Source organism: Muntiacus reevesi, chromosome 1, assembly GCF_963930625.1.
Source record: "Muntiacus reevesi chromosome 1, mMunRee1.1, whole genome shotgun sequence".
NCBI lineage: Eukaryota > Metazoa > Chordata > Mammalia > Artiodactyla > Cervidae > Muntiacus > Muntiacus reevesi.
The window spans coordinates 218,950,362-218,968,621 of NC_089249.1; the positions used below are offsets into that span (position 1 = coordinate 218,950,362).

The following is an 18,260-nucleotide window of genomic DNA, read 5'->3' on the forward strand; positions in this document are numbered from 1 at the left end:
AAACTCAACATGTGCTGTAACACGGGGTGTTATTTCCCTCCAACTACCAATAAAGGCTGAATTTCTGTTAGATCTTCAAAGAAATGGTCCCAACTGCTTAACTTCATTTTTTAATGATAGTTGAATGTTTTCCATAAAAGTGAAAGGCAACTGATTAAAAGAACAACATGGCCAGCACCATTATACAAGTAATGTATTGGGTTTGCAACTGAAGTTTTGTAACTGTTTCTAGATCAGAAACCCCCCTGGAGCAACCCTGCATTAATAATACCTTACCAATATTATCCCTTCCCTAAACCATCCCCAAACCTGAGAGTTTCCTTGCTGAGAAGCTACCTCCCAGGTTACTAACTTTTTTTTTAAAACATCCTGAAGGGCAAATCTCTTAATTACTAGCAAGCGATAAAGTTCCTGGGAAGCCTGTTTTTGTGTTTTTTTTTTTTACAGAACTAAACTCTCCAAGCTCATATACTGAGTGTCTTTTGCTATTCCTTGTATACTTATAAGTTCAAGTGAGAAAGCTTCCTGATTCAGATTTTCATGTCATTGAACAGTTGCAGCATTTTTGTTCAACCACATGTTGAGGGCCCCCAGTAAATATTTCATGAGCCAAGACGAGGTCTTTTCCTGGGAGATGTTTCTTCCTCTTCCTCTTCCTCTTCATCATCTGGATAATCCACTAAACCAACCAAACTTCCCTTGGTGGCTGTTACAGATGTGGCCAAGTTTGTAGTTTTGGAAGAGGATCCATTAGAACTTGCTGGTGGTGTCTGAGTCACTACAGATTTGCTGTTTGTACTGTTTGTTCCATTAGCAGCACTGGTGGAGTGGGAGAAAGTAAATTTGAAGCCACCAGAAGATGTCCTTTTTGGAAGGTTTTCCTTATCTTCATTTTCCTTTGCTTTTTTAGTCTCCATGAATTTTTCATAACTATCTGGAAAGTCATCTTTGTCTTAGATTTTTCCACTGGTGCCACAACTGTTTTTCCTTCCTCCTCATCATCTTCATTAAACCACATTGCTTCATCCTCTTCCAAGGCCTTTGCATCTCTGCGAAATCTGTTACTACGTAATATAGATGGTACACTGTTCAGTTTCTGATTTTGTCTGTCTTTTTCTTGCTCATATTTAGTCTTCAATCCTTTGAATGTCTGAACATATTCAATCGATTCAAGTGCTTTATAAAAGTTTTCAACTATATGTGCAGTAAGAGACTTGATATCTTCCACTCTTATAAATTCAAATAACTCAATAACAGGTGAGTTCAATAGATTGTACTGAGTTCCATTATCCAGAAGAGCATTTACAACTGGCTCAAAAAGATTTCCCTTGGTGATATAACGATTGTAAAATTCATCTTTAAGGCCAATTATTCGCCTCATAAAATGAAGAGCACACAAGGCCAGGAAAGTGTGCTTTGAATTCATCCAGACCAAGACTCTTCTTAGCAAGTCCTTGTTCATAATATAGTTTTTTATGTGATACGTGTGATGTTCCACACAAAATGTGAGTAGTTCTAAAATTAAGGCAAGCAGCTGTGCTGTTTGGTAATTATCAGGACAAATCGTGCTGCTTTTGGTAGATCCAACTATATTATCCTTTTCACGTCTGTCTTCTGAAGTATTGGTCAAAAGTGGTGCTGTGAGGACATGCATACAATGGTTGTAGAAGAAATTCAGAAATTCACTTTTTTCAGTTTTATTGGTTGCAGCCAGCATGTTCTCTGGATCAATTAGAGTAGGGAGAAGTCCCATTAACTGAACAGCACCTCCTAGCTCAGGATCAGTGTCACAGATCATCTGTTCAGTTACGACATTAATGTGAAGGATATCGTCATCACTCTGCTGGGCTTCTTGCATTACAAATTCTTGGACCATGGATGGACTACACTCTGCTAGATAAGAAAATATATCTGTTGCAGCTGACCCGACTTGCAAATCGTCCATGCCCATTACAATTTCAAGAGCAGGAAGAATCCCCAACTTTGCCAGAGTTTTGAAAAATGCGTCTCTGTTTTGAGGTTGTAATGTCTGAGAAAATGCACAAAATTCCTTGAAAAAATTAACCAATTCACGTCATTTATCATCATCTGTGGCCTCATCTGTTAATTGTGCAGAAACTTCAGACAAAAATTTTTAATCTTCCTGCAACATGCTGACTATTTCAACGTTGTTGAAGAAAATAAAAGACGTAAGAGTAGAAAGAAAATTCTCTTCAAAAACTGATGGTGTAGGCAAAAGATGTCCTGAATGTATTGTACCCTGTAAGTCTGATGTATTTTTTGCCTTAGTTCAGAGTCTGTTATTGGTATAACTTCCTTAAACTTTGCAGTTTTGGTCAAGAATTCTCGGTGCCTTTTTGGCTGAGCCAAAGCAGGGTCATATTCAAGACATCCCACGACATCCATGACACACTCATCAGAAAACATAACCTCAAACAGAGTTGCCTTATTTAGGAATAAGATTCCTCTAATAATTTCATACAAATGGTGTAAGCCTTCAGTGTTTTCCAGGTTCTCACAAGCTTGGAATAGCTGTAGTAGTTTTTTAATATAGCCTTCATTTTCCAAGACCAGAGCCAGCTTTTCCCTACGGATAGGTGAGGAGGGAACTGAGGTAACTAAGTTAGCAATCTCTTCAAGTTTATTGAGTTCACATGTGGGTAGGTCAATCAGATGACTGGTTTCAGGCATTTCTTCAAATCGTTCTTCTGATTCATCAATAAGGTGCTGTGTGACTTCCACTGATGGATCCTTACCTTGAACCTGACAATTTTTTCCCCAGATTTCATCACAGCCAGCTTTTTCCTGGAAACTTAGTGCCAGATCATAGTTTTCAGCTTCTGACCAAACAATTAATGTATCCTGCTGTTTTTGAAATGCAGTATTTGGATTTATCTTTGATTCCAAGAGTAGTGATCCGTCGGACTCTGCCCGAACCAGCAGCGACATTCCCTTGAGCTCCTTCACATAGGTAGAGGAGACGTGCCCGGTGCCTCGGTCGTCCCATTGCCGGTCTTCCTTCAGGGTATAGACCACTCGCCGCCGCGTATCCGACATGGAGACTGCTGTCCCCACTGTTCCAGCCGCCGCCTCCTTGCTCACCTCCTTTACGCCCCTCACTCTTGAGAGATGGTAACGGCGGTGGCGGCAGCAGCGGCGGCGGCTCCGGAGAGGCCCGAGTTCACCATGGCTCCCAGGTTCAGCCGCGGGAAAGGGCAACAGGAGCCACTGAGACCTTGCCGCCCAGATTCCCAGTTACTTCTCACTTCACCCCCAAACACACCCACCCTCCCCACCTTTTACCCCCAGAACTCGCTCGCTCTCCCGCCGCCGCCGCGGTAACTACTAAAGACCCGCCATCTTGTCACTTGCTTGTTTTTGAAGATCTGTGTTAGTTCATGATGCACACATAGTGGTACAGTATTACTATACATTTCCAGAGTGACCACCACGGTAATTCTAATTATCATTTGTCATCATATAAAGATATAATTTCATTATTGACTATATTCCTCACAGCTCATACATGTAACTCACTTACTTTGTAACTGAAGGTTTGTACTTCTTAATCTACTTCATCTCTTTACAGATGTATCCCACCTCCTCCCCTCTGACAACCAGCTATTTATTTTTTATATCTATGACTTTGTTTCTGTTACGCTTGTTTATTAGTTGTGTTCTTTAGAGTCTACATATAAGTGAAATTGTATGTTTTCCTTTTTTTGTCTGATTTATTTCACCTGTAGTAACACTTTCTAAGTCCACCCATGTTTTCACAGATGACAAAGTTTTTTTTTCTTTTTTGCAGTTGAGTAACACTCCACCATATCGATTTTCTTTATCCATATGCTTATCAATAGATACTTAGATTGCTTCTATAGCTTGTCTATAGTAAAAAAAAAAATGCTGCAAATGGGGGTTTATACATATTTTAAAACTGCGTGTGTGTGCTCAGTCGTGTCCAGTTCTTTGCAACTCCGTGGACTGTAGTCCTGCAGGGTCCTCTGTCCATGGTATTTTCCAGGCAAGAATACTAGAGTGGGCTGCCAAGCCCTCCTCCAGGGGATCTTCCCAACCCAGGGATCAAACTCTCATCTCTTGCATCTCCTGCATTGGCAGGCATATTCTTTACTACTAGCACATCCTGGGAAGCCAGGAGGATGGGGAAGATATCCTGGGATAGGAAACTGAAACCCACTCCAATATTCTTGCCTGGAAAATACCATGGACAGAGGAGCCCGGCGGACTATGATCACAAAAAAGTTAGACATGACTGAGATGCAACATATGGTAGTTTTTTTTTTTTTTTTAATTTAGTGAGATGCCTCTATTTTCTTTTAAACACTGACTGCATAATTTACATTCCCTTCAATGGTTCACAGGGTTTCCATTTTTCCACATGCTTATCATTATTTGTTATTTGCTGTCTTTTTGATAATAGACAGTCTAACAGGTATTAGGTGATATCTCATCATTGTTTTGGCTTACATTTACCTGATGATTAAGGATGTAAGCATCTTTTTATTTGCATGTTGGTCACCAATACGTGTTCATTGGGAAAATGTCTATGAAGATCCTTTGTTCAATTTTAATTGAATTGTTTGTGTTTTTGTTTGTTTGTTTGTTTTGGTTTGATGTTGAATTGTGTGAGATTTTTGTATATTTTAAATATTGAGTCCTTGTAAGATACGTTGTTAACATCTTCAGTTCAATAAGTGTTCTTTCCAGCTTCTTGATGGTTTTCCTTTTTACCATGCAAAAGGTTTTTAGTTTGATGTGAAGTGAAAGTCAGTCATTTGTGTTTAACTCTTGATGACCTCATGGACTATACAGTCCATGCAATTCTCCAGGCCAGAATACTGGAGTGGGTAGCCTTTCCCTTCTCTGGGTTTAATTTGATGTAAGCATATGAAAAATTTTTTTGAATTTTGTTCCCCTAGACATAGAACAACAGACTGGTTCCAAATAGGAAAAGAAGTATGTCAAGGCTGTATATTGTCACCCTGCTTATTTAACTTATATGCAGAGTACATCATGAGAAATCCTGGACTGAAAGAAGCACAAGCTGGAATCAAGATTGCCAGCAGAAATATCAATGACCTCAGATATGCAGATGACACCACCCTAATGGCAGAAAGTGAAGAGGAACTAAGATGCCTCTTGGTGAAAGTGAAAGAGGAGAGTGAAAAAGTTGGCTTAAAACTCAACATTCAGAAAATTAAGATCATGGCATCTGGTCCCATCACTTCATGGAAAATAGATGGGGAAACAGTGAAAACAGTGGCTGACTTAATTTTTGGGGGCTCCAAAATCAGTGCAGATGGTGATTGCAGCCATGAAATGAAAAGACGCTTACTCCTTGGAAGGAAAGTTATGACCAACCTAGATAGCATATTAAAAAGCAGAGACATTACTTTGCCAACAAAGGTCTGTCTAGTTAAGGCTATGGTTTTTCCAGTAGTCATGTATGGACTGTGAAGAAAGCTGATCGCCAAAGAATTGATGCTTTTGAACTGTGGTGTTGGAGAAGACTCTTGAGAGTCCCTTGGACTGCAAGGAGATCCAACCAGTCCATCCTAAAGGAAATCAGTCCTGGGTGTTCATTGGAAGGACTGATGTTGAAACTGAAACTCCAATACTTTGGCCACCTGATGCGTGTGATGAGTTGATTCATTGGAAAAGACCCTGATGCTGGGAGGGACTGGGGTAAGGAGGAGAAGGGGATGACAGAGGATGAGATGGTTGGATGGCATCACCAACTCGATGGACATGAGTTTGAGTAAACTCCGGGAGTTGGTGATGGACAGGGAGGCCTGGTGTGCTGTGATTCATGGAGTCATAAAGAGTCAGAGATGACTGAACGACTGAACTAAACTGAACTGATCCTGGCCTCAGGAGATATACCTTAAAAAGAAATTACTAAGTCCAATGTTTTCTTCTAGAAATTTTATGGTTTCAGGCCTTCTGTTTATGTATTATTCAATTTTGAGTTTATTTTTGTATGCAGCACAAGATGAGAGTCCAGTTTAATTCTTTTGCATGTTGCTGTCTAGTTTTCTCAATACTATCTTTTAATATTAATTTTCTTTTAAATTTTATTTTATTTTTAATTGGAGGATAGTTGCTTTTTGTTATGGTTTCTATCATACACCAACATGAGTCAACCACAGGCACACATATGTTCCCTCTGTCTTAAACTTTCTTCCCACATCCCTCCCCATCCCGTAACTTTAGGCTGTCCCAGAACATGGGCTTTGGGCTCCCTATATCATACGCTAAATCCCTAATGTCTTATCTGTTTTACATATGGTAATATATATGTTTCAATACTACTCTCTCAAGTCATCCCACCCTCTTTGCCCCCCACTGTGACCAAAAGTCTGTTTTTTACATCTGTGTCTCCTTTGCTGCCCTGCAAGGAAGATCAGTGCCATCTTTCTAGATTTCATATATATGCATTAATATATGATATTTGTGGGACTTCCCTGGTGGTTCAGACAGTAAAGAGTTTGCCTGCAATGCAAGACACCTGAGTTTGATCCCTGGACCAGGAAGATCCTCCGGAGAAGGGAATGGCAACCCACTCAGTAATCTTACCAGGAGAATTCCGTGGACAGAAGAGCCTAACAAGTTCATGGGTCTGCAAAGAGTTGGACACAGCTAAGCAACTAACACACATACACATATAATACTTGGTTTTTTCTTTCTGACTTACTTCACTCTGTATAATAGGCTCTAGGTTCATACACCTCATTAGAATTGACTTAAAGGTGTTCATTTTTACAGCTGAGTATTATTCCATTTTGTATACGTACCACAACTTCTTTATCCATTCATCTGTTGATGAACATATAGGTTGTTTCTATGTCCTGGGTATTTTAAATAGTACTTCATTGAACACTGGGGTACATATATCTTTTTGAATTATGATTTTTTGAGAGTATATGCCCAGTAGTGGATTACTTGGTCATATGGTAATTTCATTCCTCGTTTTTTAAAAAGAATCTTCATAGTGTTCTCCATAGTGGCTGTTGCAATTTGCATTCCCACCAATGGTACAATATGGTTCCCTTTGCTCCACACTGTCTCTAGCATTTATTGTTTGTAGACATTTAGATGATGGCCATTCTGACTAGTGTGAGGTGTTACTTCATTGTGGTTTTATTTTGCATTTCTCTAATAATGAGTGATGTTGAGCATCTTTTCATGTGTTTATTAGCCATCTGTATGTCTTCTTTGGAGAAACGTCTGTTTAGGTTTTCTGACCACTTTTTGATTGGTCATTTGTTTTTCTGGTATTAAGATGCATGCGCTGCATGTATATTCTGGAGATTATATCCTTTGTCAGTTATTTCATTTGCTATTATTTTCTCCTATTCTGAGGATTGTCTTTTCACCTTGTTTGTAGTTTTCTTCTTTGTGCAAAAGCTTTTAAATTTAATTGGGTGTCATCTGTCTATTTTTAAAAAATATCCATTACTCTAGGAGATGGGCCATAGAGGATCTTGCTGTGATTTATATCAAAGAGTATTTTGCCTATGTTTTCCTCTAATAGTTGAAAAGTTTCTAGTATTACATTTAGGTCTTTAAACCATTTTGAGTTTATTTTTGTGTATGATGTTAGGAAGTGTTCTAATTTCATTTTTGATGAGTAGCTGAAATTGAAAAACATTTCATTTTTTCTTCAACATTACTTATTGAAGAGACTGTCTTTTTTCCATTGCATATTCTTTCCTCCTTTGTCAAAGATTAGGTGCTCATCAGTGTGTGGGTTTATCTTTGGGCTTTCTATCTTGTTTCCTTGGTCTTTATTGCTGTGTGTGCCTGTACCATACTGTCTTGATGACTGTAGCTTTGTAGTATAGTCTGACATCAGGAAGTTTGATACCTCCAGCTCCATTCTTTTTTAAGAGTGCTTTGGCTATTCAGGGTCTTTTGTGCTTCCGTATGAATTGTGAAATTTTTTGTTCTAGTTCTGTGAAAAATACTATTTGTAGTTTGATAAGGATTCGTTGAGTCTGTAGATTGCTATGAGTAGTATAGTCATTTTCACAGTATTGGTTCTTCCAACCCAAGAACATGGTCTATCTCCCCATCTGTTTGTGTCATCTTTGATTTCTTTCGTCAGTACCTTATAGTTTTCTGCATATAGGTCTTTGTCTCTTTAGGCAGGTTTAACCCTGGGTATTATATTCTTGCAGTGGTGAGTGGGATTGCCTGCTTAATTTCTCTTTCTGGTTTTTCATTGTTAGTGTATAAGAGTGAAAGAGATTTCTGTGTATCAATTTTATAAACTGAGATTTTCCTATATTTATTGATTAGTAATTTTCTGGTGGCATCTTTAAGGTTTTCTGTGTATAGTATCATGTTGTCTTTAGTAAGAATTTTACTTATTCTTTTCCAATCTGGATTTCTTTTATTCCATTTTTTCCCCCTCTGATTGCTGTGCTTAGGCTTACAAAATTATACTGAATAATATTGGAGAAAATGGGCACCCTTGTCCTGTTCTTGATCTTAGAGGAAACTCTTTCAGTCTTTCACCACTGAGGATGTTTTCTGTGGATTTGTTGTATATGGCCTTTATTAAGTTGAGGTACATTTCTTCTATGTCAACTTTCTGGAAAGTTTTATTATTATTATTATTATTATAAATGAATGTTGACTTTTGTCAAAAACTTTCTCTGCAACTACTGAGGTGATCATATGGTTTTTGTCATTCAGTTTGTTAGTATGGTATATCAACATGGTGTATATTGAAGAATTCTTGCATTCCTGGAATAAAGCCCACTTGATCATGCTGTATAATCCTTTTAATATGCTGTTGGATTCTGTTTGCTAGAATTTTGCTGAGGATTTTTGCATCTGTGTTCATCAGTGATACTGGCCTGTAATTTTCTTTGCCCGGTTTTGGTATCAAGGTTATAGTAGCCTCATAGAACGAGTTTGGGAGTTTTCTGTGCACTTTTCTGGAAGAGTTTGAGCAGGATAAGTGTTAGGTCTTCTCTAAACTTTCAGTAGAATTTGCCTATGAAGCCATCTGGCCCAGGGCTTTTGTTTATTGGAAGATTTTTGACAATAATTTTGATTTCTGTGCTTGTGATTGGCCTGTTTATATTTTCTATTTCTTCCTGGTTCATTTTTGGAAGGTTATACACTTCTGAGACTTTGTCTATTTGTTATAGATTGTCCATTGTATTAGTGTATAGTTGTCTGTAGTAGTCACAGAACTTTTTGTATATCAGTGGTTTTGTTTGTAATTTCTCCTTTTTCATTTCTGATTTAATTGATTTGGGTGCTTTCTCTTTTTTGCCTGATGAGTCTGGCTAAAGTTTTATCAATTTTGTTTATCTTTTCGAAGAAGTAATTCTTACTTTTTTTTAATCTAAAATATTGTTTTATTCTTTAATGGTAAAAAGCCATTAACATTCAAATGAAAATATCACATTAAAAAACTTATGTAAGAAACGGCCTCCAAGTTTATTCAAGTAGCAGTGAGAGGGAGGGAAAAATGCTTCAATAGCCCATCGACTTTCTTCAAAATATTACTTGACAGAATACAATTCAGTTCAGTGGCTTTGACTATTCATATAGTTTTTCATTGTTTTCTTGAGACACAAAAGTTCACCATGCAGTGTGTGTGTGGTTTTTTAAATATATTATTTATTTTTAATTAATTGATGATTGGTTTACAATATTGGTTTGATTGCTGTCATACATCAACATGAATTAACCTTCAGTGTGCCTATGTCCCCTCCCTCTTGAATCTCCTTCCCACCTCCCACCCATTCCCACCCCTCTAGGTTATCACAGAACCCCAGTTTGATTTCCCTGACTCATAGAGCAAATTCCCATTGACTGTCTATTTACATATGTTAGTGTATATGCATCCATGCTACTCTCTCCATTCATCTCACCCTCTCCCTGTTCTCCTCCACCCTTGTCTGTAAGTCTGTTCTCTATGTCTGCATCTCCATTGCTGTTCTGAGATTAGATTCATCAGTGCCATCCTTCTAGGTTCCATATAAGATAAGATAAATCAGTTGCTCAGTCGTGTCTGACTCTTTGCGACCCCATGGACTGTAGCCTGCCATGCTCTTCCATCCATGGAAATTTCCAGGCAAGAATATTGGAGTGTGTTGCCATTTCCTTCTCCAGGGGATCTTCCTGACCCAGGGATTGAACCCAGGCCTCCAGCATTGCAGGCAGGCTTTTTAGCATCTGAGCCACCAGGGATGCATTAATATACAATATTTGTTTTTCTCTTTCTGACTTACTTCACTCTGTATAATAGGCTCTAGGTTCATCCACCTCATTAGAACTGACTCAAATGTGTTCCTTTTTATGGCTAAGTAGTATTCCATTGTATATATGTACCATGGCTTCTTTATCCATTCATCTGTCAATGAACATCTAGGTTGCTTCCATGTCCTGGCTATTGTAAATAGTGCTGCAATGTATTGTAGTGTTTTCAAATGACCAGTCAAGTGTTATTTCTCAGTTAAAAAGGCCACTGGTAGATTCCTTGGATTGGAAAAGATGTTCCTTCACTGCGGGAAAATCAACTCCCAAGAAAAGAAAACTAGTCTGTGCAGAGCCTCTCACAACTTATTTTTCTCCAGGTTGTCCAGATCCACATCACTCAGAGCAATGTCTTGTTCCATAGGAAGCTCACCATACTTGCCTTTCCAGGGCTTCCTGGTGCTGATGGCAGGGAGAGCCCCAATGATTTTCTATTGTACTTTCATCTCTATTTCATTTATTTCTCTCTGATCTTTATGAGTTCTTCTGAAACTTCTACTAAATTTGGGGTTTTTCCCCCTAGTTTCTTTAGGTGTAAGGTTAGGTTATTTGAGATTTTTCTTGTTTCCTGAAGTAAGCATATATTGCTATATATTTCCTTCTTAGAACTGCTTTTGCTACATTCCACAGATTCTAGATCATTGTGTTTGTGTCTGTTATTTCCCTCCAGGTTTTTTTTTTTTTTAATTTTTTAAAAATTTCTTCTTTGATGTCCGCAGTGACCCATTTGTTGTTTAGCAGCATATCATTTGCCTTCATGTGTCTGTGTTTTCTGAAGATTTTTTTTTTTTTTTTTTGGTAATTGATTTCTAGTATCATAGTGTTGTGTTCAGAAAATATTCTTAATACTATTTCAATTTCCTTAAATTTACAGAGACTTAATTTGTGGCTTAGCATGTGGCCTACTCTGTGCTCTTCTAAAGAATGTGTATTCTGCTGCTACCGAATGGAATGTTGTATATATAGTTTTTAGGTCTTTCTAAGTGTCATTTAAGACCAGTGCTTCCTTATTGATTTTCTGTCTGGATGATATGTCCATTGATGTATGAGGTGTTAAAATGTCTTGTTATATTTGTGTCACTCTCAATTTCTACCTTTATGTCCACAAATATTTGTCTTATGTATTTAGGTATTCCTATATTTTGGCTGTGTAAATATTATAATTTTTTAATCTTCTTATTTGATTAATAATTGTGTAATATCCTTTCCTTATCTTATAATCATCTTTATTTTAAAGCATAATTTGTCGATATAACTATTGCTATCCTCTGTTTTTTTGATTTCCACTTTCATGGCACAGCTTTTTCCATTCCCTTGCTGTCACTGTGTGTGTGTCTTTGGATTATAAGTGAGTCTCTGGTAGGCAGAATAGAACTGGGTCTTATTTTTGTATTTATTCAGCCACTTTATGTTTGTTATTGGATCATTTATTCCAATTATATTTGAAGTAATTATTTCTATGTGTGTTCTTATTGCCATTAGTAATAGTTTTACAGTCTTGTCTGTAATTCTTTTTTGTTTCTTTCTTCATCTTTTGTTCCTTTCTCTTGTAATTTGACTGATATCTTTAGTGTTATATTTCAGTTCAGTTTTCTTTGTGCATTCCTACTGCAACCAGACATGGAACAATGGACTGGTTCAAAACTGGGAAAGGAGTACATTGAGGCTGTATACTTTCACCTGCTTATTTAACTTCTATGCAGAGTACATCATGCAAAATGCTGGGCTATATGAATCACAAGCTGGAATCAAGACTGCCAGGAGACATAGCAACCTCAGACATGCAGATGATACCACTATTAACGGCAGAAAGCAAAGAGAAACTAAAAAGCCTCTTGATGAGGGTGAAAGAGGAGAGTGATTTAAAAAAACAAGATCAGGGCATCCAGTCCCATCACTTTATGGCAAATAGAAGGGAAACTGAAAACAGTGATGCACTTTATTTTGGGGGGCACCAATTTTAAAATAGGTGCTGCCAAAGCAAACACTACTTTAGCTCCAAAATCACTGTGAATGGTGACTCTAGCCATGAAATTAAAATTTCATGCTTGCTCCTTGGAAGAAAAGCTATGACAAATTTAGACAACATATTATAAAGCAGAGACATCACTTTACTGACAACAGTCTGTCCAAACTATGATTTTTCCACTAGTCATGTATGGATATGATGGTTGGACCATAAAGAAGACAGATTGCCAAAGAATTAATGTTTTTGTATGTGGGGCCAGAGAAGACTTGAGATTCCCTTTGGCAGCAAAGAGATCAAACCATCAGTCTTAATGGAAATCAACCCTGTATATTCAATGGAAGAATTGATGCTGAAACTGAAATTCCAACACTTTGGCCACCTGATGTGAAGAGCTGAAACTTGTTGGAAAAAATCTTGATGCTTCCAAAGACTGAAGGCAAGAGAAGAGGTGACAGAGGATTAGGTGGTTGGATTGCATCACTGATTCAATTGACATGAGTTTGAGCAAACTTCAGAAAATAGTGAAGGATAGGGAATCCTGGTACACTGCAGTCCATGGGGTTGCAAGGAGTCAGACTTGACTTAGCAAGGGAAAAACAGCAACAATTTCAATCTTTGGGTTGTGATTATCATGAGTTTTATATAAAGATATATAAAGGCATTTATATATGGTTGTTTAGTTGCTTAGGGCTTCCCTGGTAGCTCAGCTGGTAAAGAATCCACCTGCAATGCAGGAGACCTCTATACTCCAAGATCCCTAGAGAAGGGACAGGCTACCCACTCCAGTATTCTTGGGTTTCCTTGGAGGCTTAGATGGCAACGAATCCACCTGCAATGCAGGAGACCTAGGTTCGATTCTTGGGTTGGGAACATGCCCTGGAGGAGGGCATGGCAACCCACTCCAATATTCTTGCCTGGAGAATCCCGAAGGACAGAGAAGCCTGGCAGGCTACAGTCCATGGGGTTGCAAAGAGTCAGACATAGCTGAGCGACTAAGCACAGCACAGTATATGTGGCTGCTGCTTTTTTTTTAAGGTACTTTAAATTTGTTACATTTTTTAAAATTTATTTTTTATTGAGGGATAATTGATTTATAGAATTTCGTTGTTTTCTGTCAAACCTCAACAGAAATCAGCCATAGGTATACATATATCCCCTCTTTTTTGAAACTCCCTCCCATCTCCTTCACCATCCCACCCCTCTAAATTGTTACATAACCCCTCTTCTGAGCCATATGGCAAATTCCCATTGGCTTTCTATTTTACATATGCAATGTAAGTTTCCATGTTACTCTTTCCATACATCTCACCCTCTACCCCCTCTCACTATGTCTATAAGTCTATTCTCTATGTTTGTTTCTCCATTGTTCCCTGTAAATAAATTCTTCAGTACCATTTTTTTTTATACTCGGTGTATATGCATTAGAATATGATATTTATCTTTCTCTTTCTGACTTTCATCACTCTATATAATAGGTTCTAGGTTCATCTACCTCATTAGAACTGATTCAAATGAGTTCCTTTTTATAGCTGAGTAATAGTCCATTTTATATATATACCACAACTTCTGTATCCATTCATCTGTCAATGGACATCTAGGTTGCTTCCAAGTTCTAGCTATTGAAAATAGTGCTGCAATGAACATTGGGATACATGTGTCTTTTTCAGTTTTGGTTTCCTAAGAATATATGCCTAGGAGTGGGATTGCTGGGTCATATGGTGGTTTTATTCCTAGTTTTTTAAGGAATCTCCATATCATCTTGCATAGTGACTGTATAAATTTACATTCCTACCAACAGGGCAGGAGTGTTTCCTTTTCTCCAGCACTTACTGTTTGTAGACTTTTTGATGATGCCAATTCTGACCAGTGTGAGGTGATATCTCATTGTAGTTTTGATTTGCATTTCTCTAATAATAAGTGATGTTGAGCATCTTTTCATGTGTTTGTCAGCCATCTGTATGTCTTCTTTGGGCAAATGTCTCTTTAGGTCTCTTTCCCACTTTTTGACTGGGTTGTTTGTTTTTCTGGTATTGAGTTGTATGAGCTGCTTGTATATTTTGGAAATTAATCCTTTGTCAGTTGTTTCATTTGCTATTATTTTCTCCCGTTCTGAGGGTTGTCTTTTCACCTTGCTTTTACTCTCCTTTTCTGTGCAAAAGCTTTCAAGTTTAGTCAGGTCTCACTGGTTTACTTTTGTTTTTATTTCCATTACTCTAGGAGGTGGGTCTTAGAGGATCTTGCTTTGATTTATGTCATAGAATGGTCTGCCTATGTTTTCCTCTGAGAGTTCTATAGTTTCTCGTCTTACATTTAGGTCTTTAATCCATTTTGAGTTTATCTTTGTGTATGATGTTAGGAAGTGTTGTAATTCTTTTACATGAAGCTGTCCAGTTTTCCCAGCACCATTTATTGAAGAGGCTGTCTTTGCCCCATTTGTATATTCTTGCTTTCTTTGGCAAAAATAAGGTATCCATAGGTGCATGGGTTTATTTCTGGGCTTTCTATCTTGTTCCATTGGTCTATATTTTTGTTTCTGTGCCAGTGGCATACTGTCTTGATGACTGTAGTTTTGTAGTATAATCTGAAGTCAGGAAGGATGATTCCTCCAGCTCCATTCTTCTTACTCAAGACTGCTTTGGCTATTAGGGGTCTTTTGTGTTTCCATATGAATTGTGAAATTTTTTGTTCTATTTCTAATTTGATAGGGATCACATTGAATCTGTAGATTGTGTTTGGTAGTATATACATTTATATAGTATATGTATATATATGTATATAGTATGTGTATATATATGTATATATGTATATGTACATATATATGTATATAGTACATACATATATACATTTTCACAATATTGATTCTTCCTACCCAGGAACATGGAATATCTCTCCATCTGTTTATGTCTTTTATTTCTGTCATTAGTGTCTTATATTTTTTTGTGTACAGTTCGTTTATCTCCTTAGGTAGGTTTATTTCTTTTTGTTGTAAGGTGAATGGAATTGATTCCTTAATTTCTCTTTCTGATTTTTCATTGTTATTATATAGAAATGTAAGGGATTTCTGCATATTGATTTTATATCCTGAAACTTTGCTAAATTCACTGATTAGCTCTAGTAATTTTCTGATACTATCTTTAGGGTTTTCTATGTACAACCTCATGTCATCTGCAAATAGTGAGAGCTTTACTTCTTTTTTTTTTCCGATCTGGATTCCTTTTATTTCTTTTTCTTCTCTGATTGTTGTGGCCAGGACTTTCAGAACTATGTTGAATTATAGTGGTGAAAAAGGACACCCTTGTGTTATTTCTGATCCTAGGGGAAATGCTTTCAGTTTTTCACCATGGAGAATAATGTTTGCTGTAGGTTTATCATCTATGGTCTTTACTATGTTGAGGTAGTTTCCTTCTATGCCCATTTTTTGGAGTTTTAATCATAAATGGGTGTTGAATTTTGTCAAAGGCTTTTTCTGCATCTATTGAGATTATCCTGTGGTTTTTATCTTTCAATTTGTTAATATGGTTTATCACATTGACTGATTTGCATATGTTGAAGAATCCTTGTATCCCTGGAATACACCCAACTTGATCATGGTGTTTGAGCTTTTTGTTGTGTTGCTGAATTCTGTTTGCTAAAATTTTGTTAAGGATTTTTGCATCCATGTTCATCAGTGATATTGGCCTGTAGTTTTCTTTTTTGGTGTTGCCTTTGTCTGATTTTGGTATCAGGGAGAGAGTGGCCTTATAAATGAGTTTGGAAGTATTCCTTCCTCTGCCATTTTTTGAAAGAGTTTTAGAAGTTTAGGTATTAGGTCTTCTCTAAATGTTTGAAAATATTCTCCTGTGAAGCCATCTGGTCCTGGGCTTTTGTTTTTTGGGAGATTTTTGATCACAGCTTCAATTTCAGGGCTTGTAATTGGGTTGTTCATAATTTCTATTTCTTCATGATTCAATCTTGGAAGATTGAACTTTTTTAAGAACCTGCTGTTTCTTTCAGGCTATCTATTTTATTGCCATATAGTTGTTCATAATAATCTCTTATAATCCTTTGTATTTCTGCATTGTCTGTTGTAACCTCTCCTTTTTCATTTCTAATTTTGTTGATTTGATTCTTCTCTCTTTTTTTCTTGATAAGTCTGGCTAAAGGTTTCTGCTGAAAGATCAGCTGTTAAGCTTATGGGGTTTCCCTTGTATGTTACTTATTGCTTCTCCCTTGCTGCTTTTAATATTCTTTCTTTGTGTTTAGTCTTTGTTAATTTGATCAGTATGTATCTTGGCAAGTTTCTTCTTGGGTTTATCCTGTATGGGGCTCTTTTTGCCTCTTGGAATTGATTGACTATTTTCTTTCCCATGTTGGAGAAATTTTCAACTATAATCTCTTCAAAAAATTTCTCATACCCTTTCTTTTCCTCTTCTTTTTCTGGGACTCATATAATTCAAATGTTGGTGTGTTTGATATTGTCCCAGAGGTCTCTGAGATTATCCTCAGTTATTTTCATTTTTTTCTACTTTATTCTGCTCTTCAGAAGTTATTTCCACCATTTTATCTTCCAACTCACTGATTCATTCTTCTGCTTCAGATATTCTGCTGTTGATTCCTTCTAGAGTATTTTTAATTTCAGTAATTTTGTTGTTTGTCTCTTCATGTTTATTCTTTAATTCTTCTATGTGCTTGTTAATTGATTCTTGCATTTTCTCCATTTTGTTTTCAAGGTTTTTCATCATCTTTACTATCATTATTCTGAATTCTTCTTTAGGTAGTTTGTCTATTTCCTCTTCATTTATTTGGACTTCTGTGTTTCTAGTTTGTTCCTTCATTTGTGTACTATTTCTATGCCTTTTCATTATTTTTTTTTAAACTGATTGAGTTTGAGGTCTTTTTCCCCCAGGCTTCAAGGTTGAATTCTTTCTTCCTTTTGGTTTCTACCCTCCTCTTGAGAAACCTATATGCAGGTCTGGATGCAACAGTTAGAACTGGACATGTAACAACAGACTGGTTCCACATAGGAAAAGGAGTACATCAAGACTGTATACTGTCACCCTGCTTATTTAACTTATATGTAGAGTACATCATGAGAAGCGCTGAGCTGGAAGAAGCACAAGCTGAAATCAAGATTGCCAGAAGAAATATCAATAACCTCAGATATGCAGATGACACCATCCTTATGGCAGAAAGTGAAGAGGAACTGAAAAGTCTCTTGATGAAAGTGAAAGAGGAGAGTGAAAAAGTTGGTTTAAAGCTCAACATTCAGAAAACTAAGATCATGGCAACTGGTCCCATGACTTCATGGGAAATAGATGGGGAAACAGTGGAAACAGTGTCAGACTTTATTTTGGGGGGCTCCATAATCACTGCAAAAGACCTTGATGCTGGGAGGGATTGGGGGCAGGAGGAGAAGGAGACGATAGAGGATGAGATACCTGGATGGCATTTTTTTTTTTGCTTGTTTTTCCTCTGATGGGCAAGGCTGAGTGAGGTGGTAATCCTGTCCTCTGATAATTGGATTTGTACTTTTGTTTTGTTTGTTATTTAGATGAGGCATTATGCACAGGGTGCTGCTGATGTTTGGATGATGCTGGATCTTGTATCCAAGTGGTTTCTTTTGTGTGGGTTATCACTTTTTGATACTCCCTAGGGTTAGTTCTCTGGTAGTCTCTGGTCTTGGAGTCAGTGCTCCCATTCCATAGGCTCAGAGCTTGATCTCTGTCCAGGAATGAAGATTCCACAAGTGGTTTGTTATGGCATTAAGTGAGATTAAAACAAATATCCAAAAATGAGAAACCAAAGATGAACCCCAGACAAATGGCAGTTGCAAAGTCAGGCAAATAATAATTAAAATAATGGAATATACACGCATGAGCAAAGTGAAAACAGTCCAACAAAAATAAAGTACATTAGATTGATCCGGTGAACAAAGGAAATAAAAAATTATGTTTACCAGTCAAGAACAAAACTAACTAAAGCACAAACCAGAAAACAAAACTAAAGCAAGGTG

General features: G+C 37.2%; 1 pseudogene; it reads right to left on the bottom strand.

Annotated features, from left to right (window-relative positions):
* Positions 1–145: 145 nt before the first annotated feature.
* LOC136167330 (serine/threonine-protein phosphatase 4 regulatory subunit 3B pseudogene) lies at positions 146–3,242 on the bottom strand (annotated as a pseudogene).
* Positions 3,243–18,260: the final 15,018 nt, after the last annotated feature.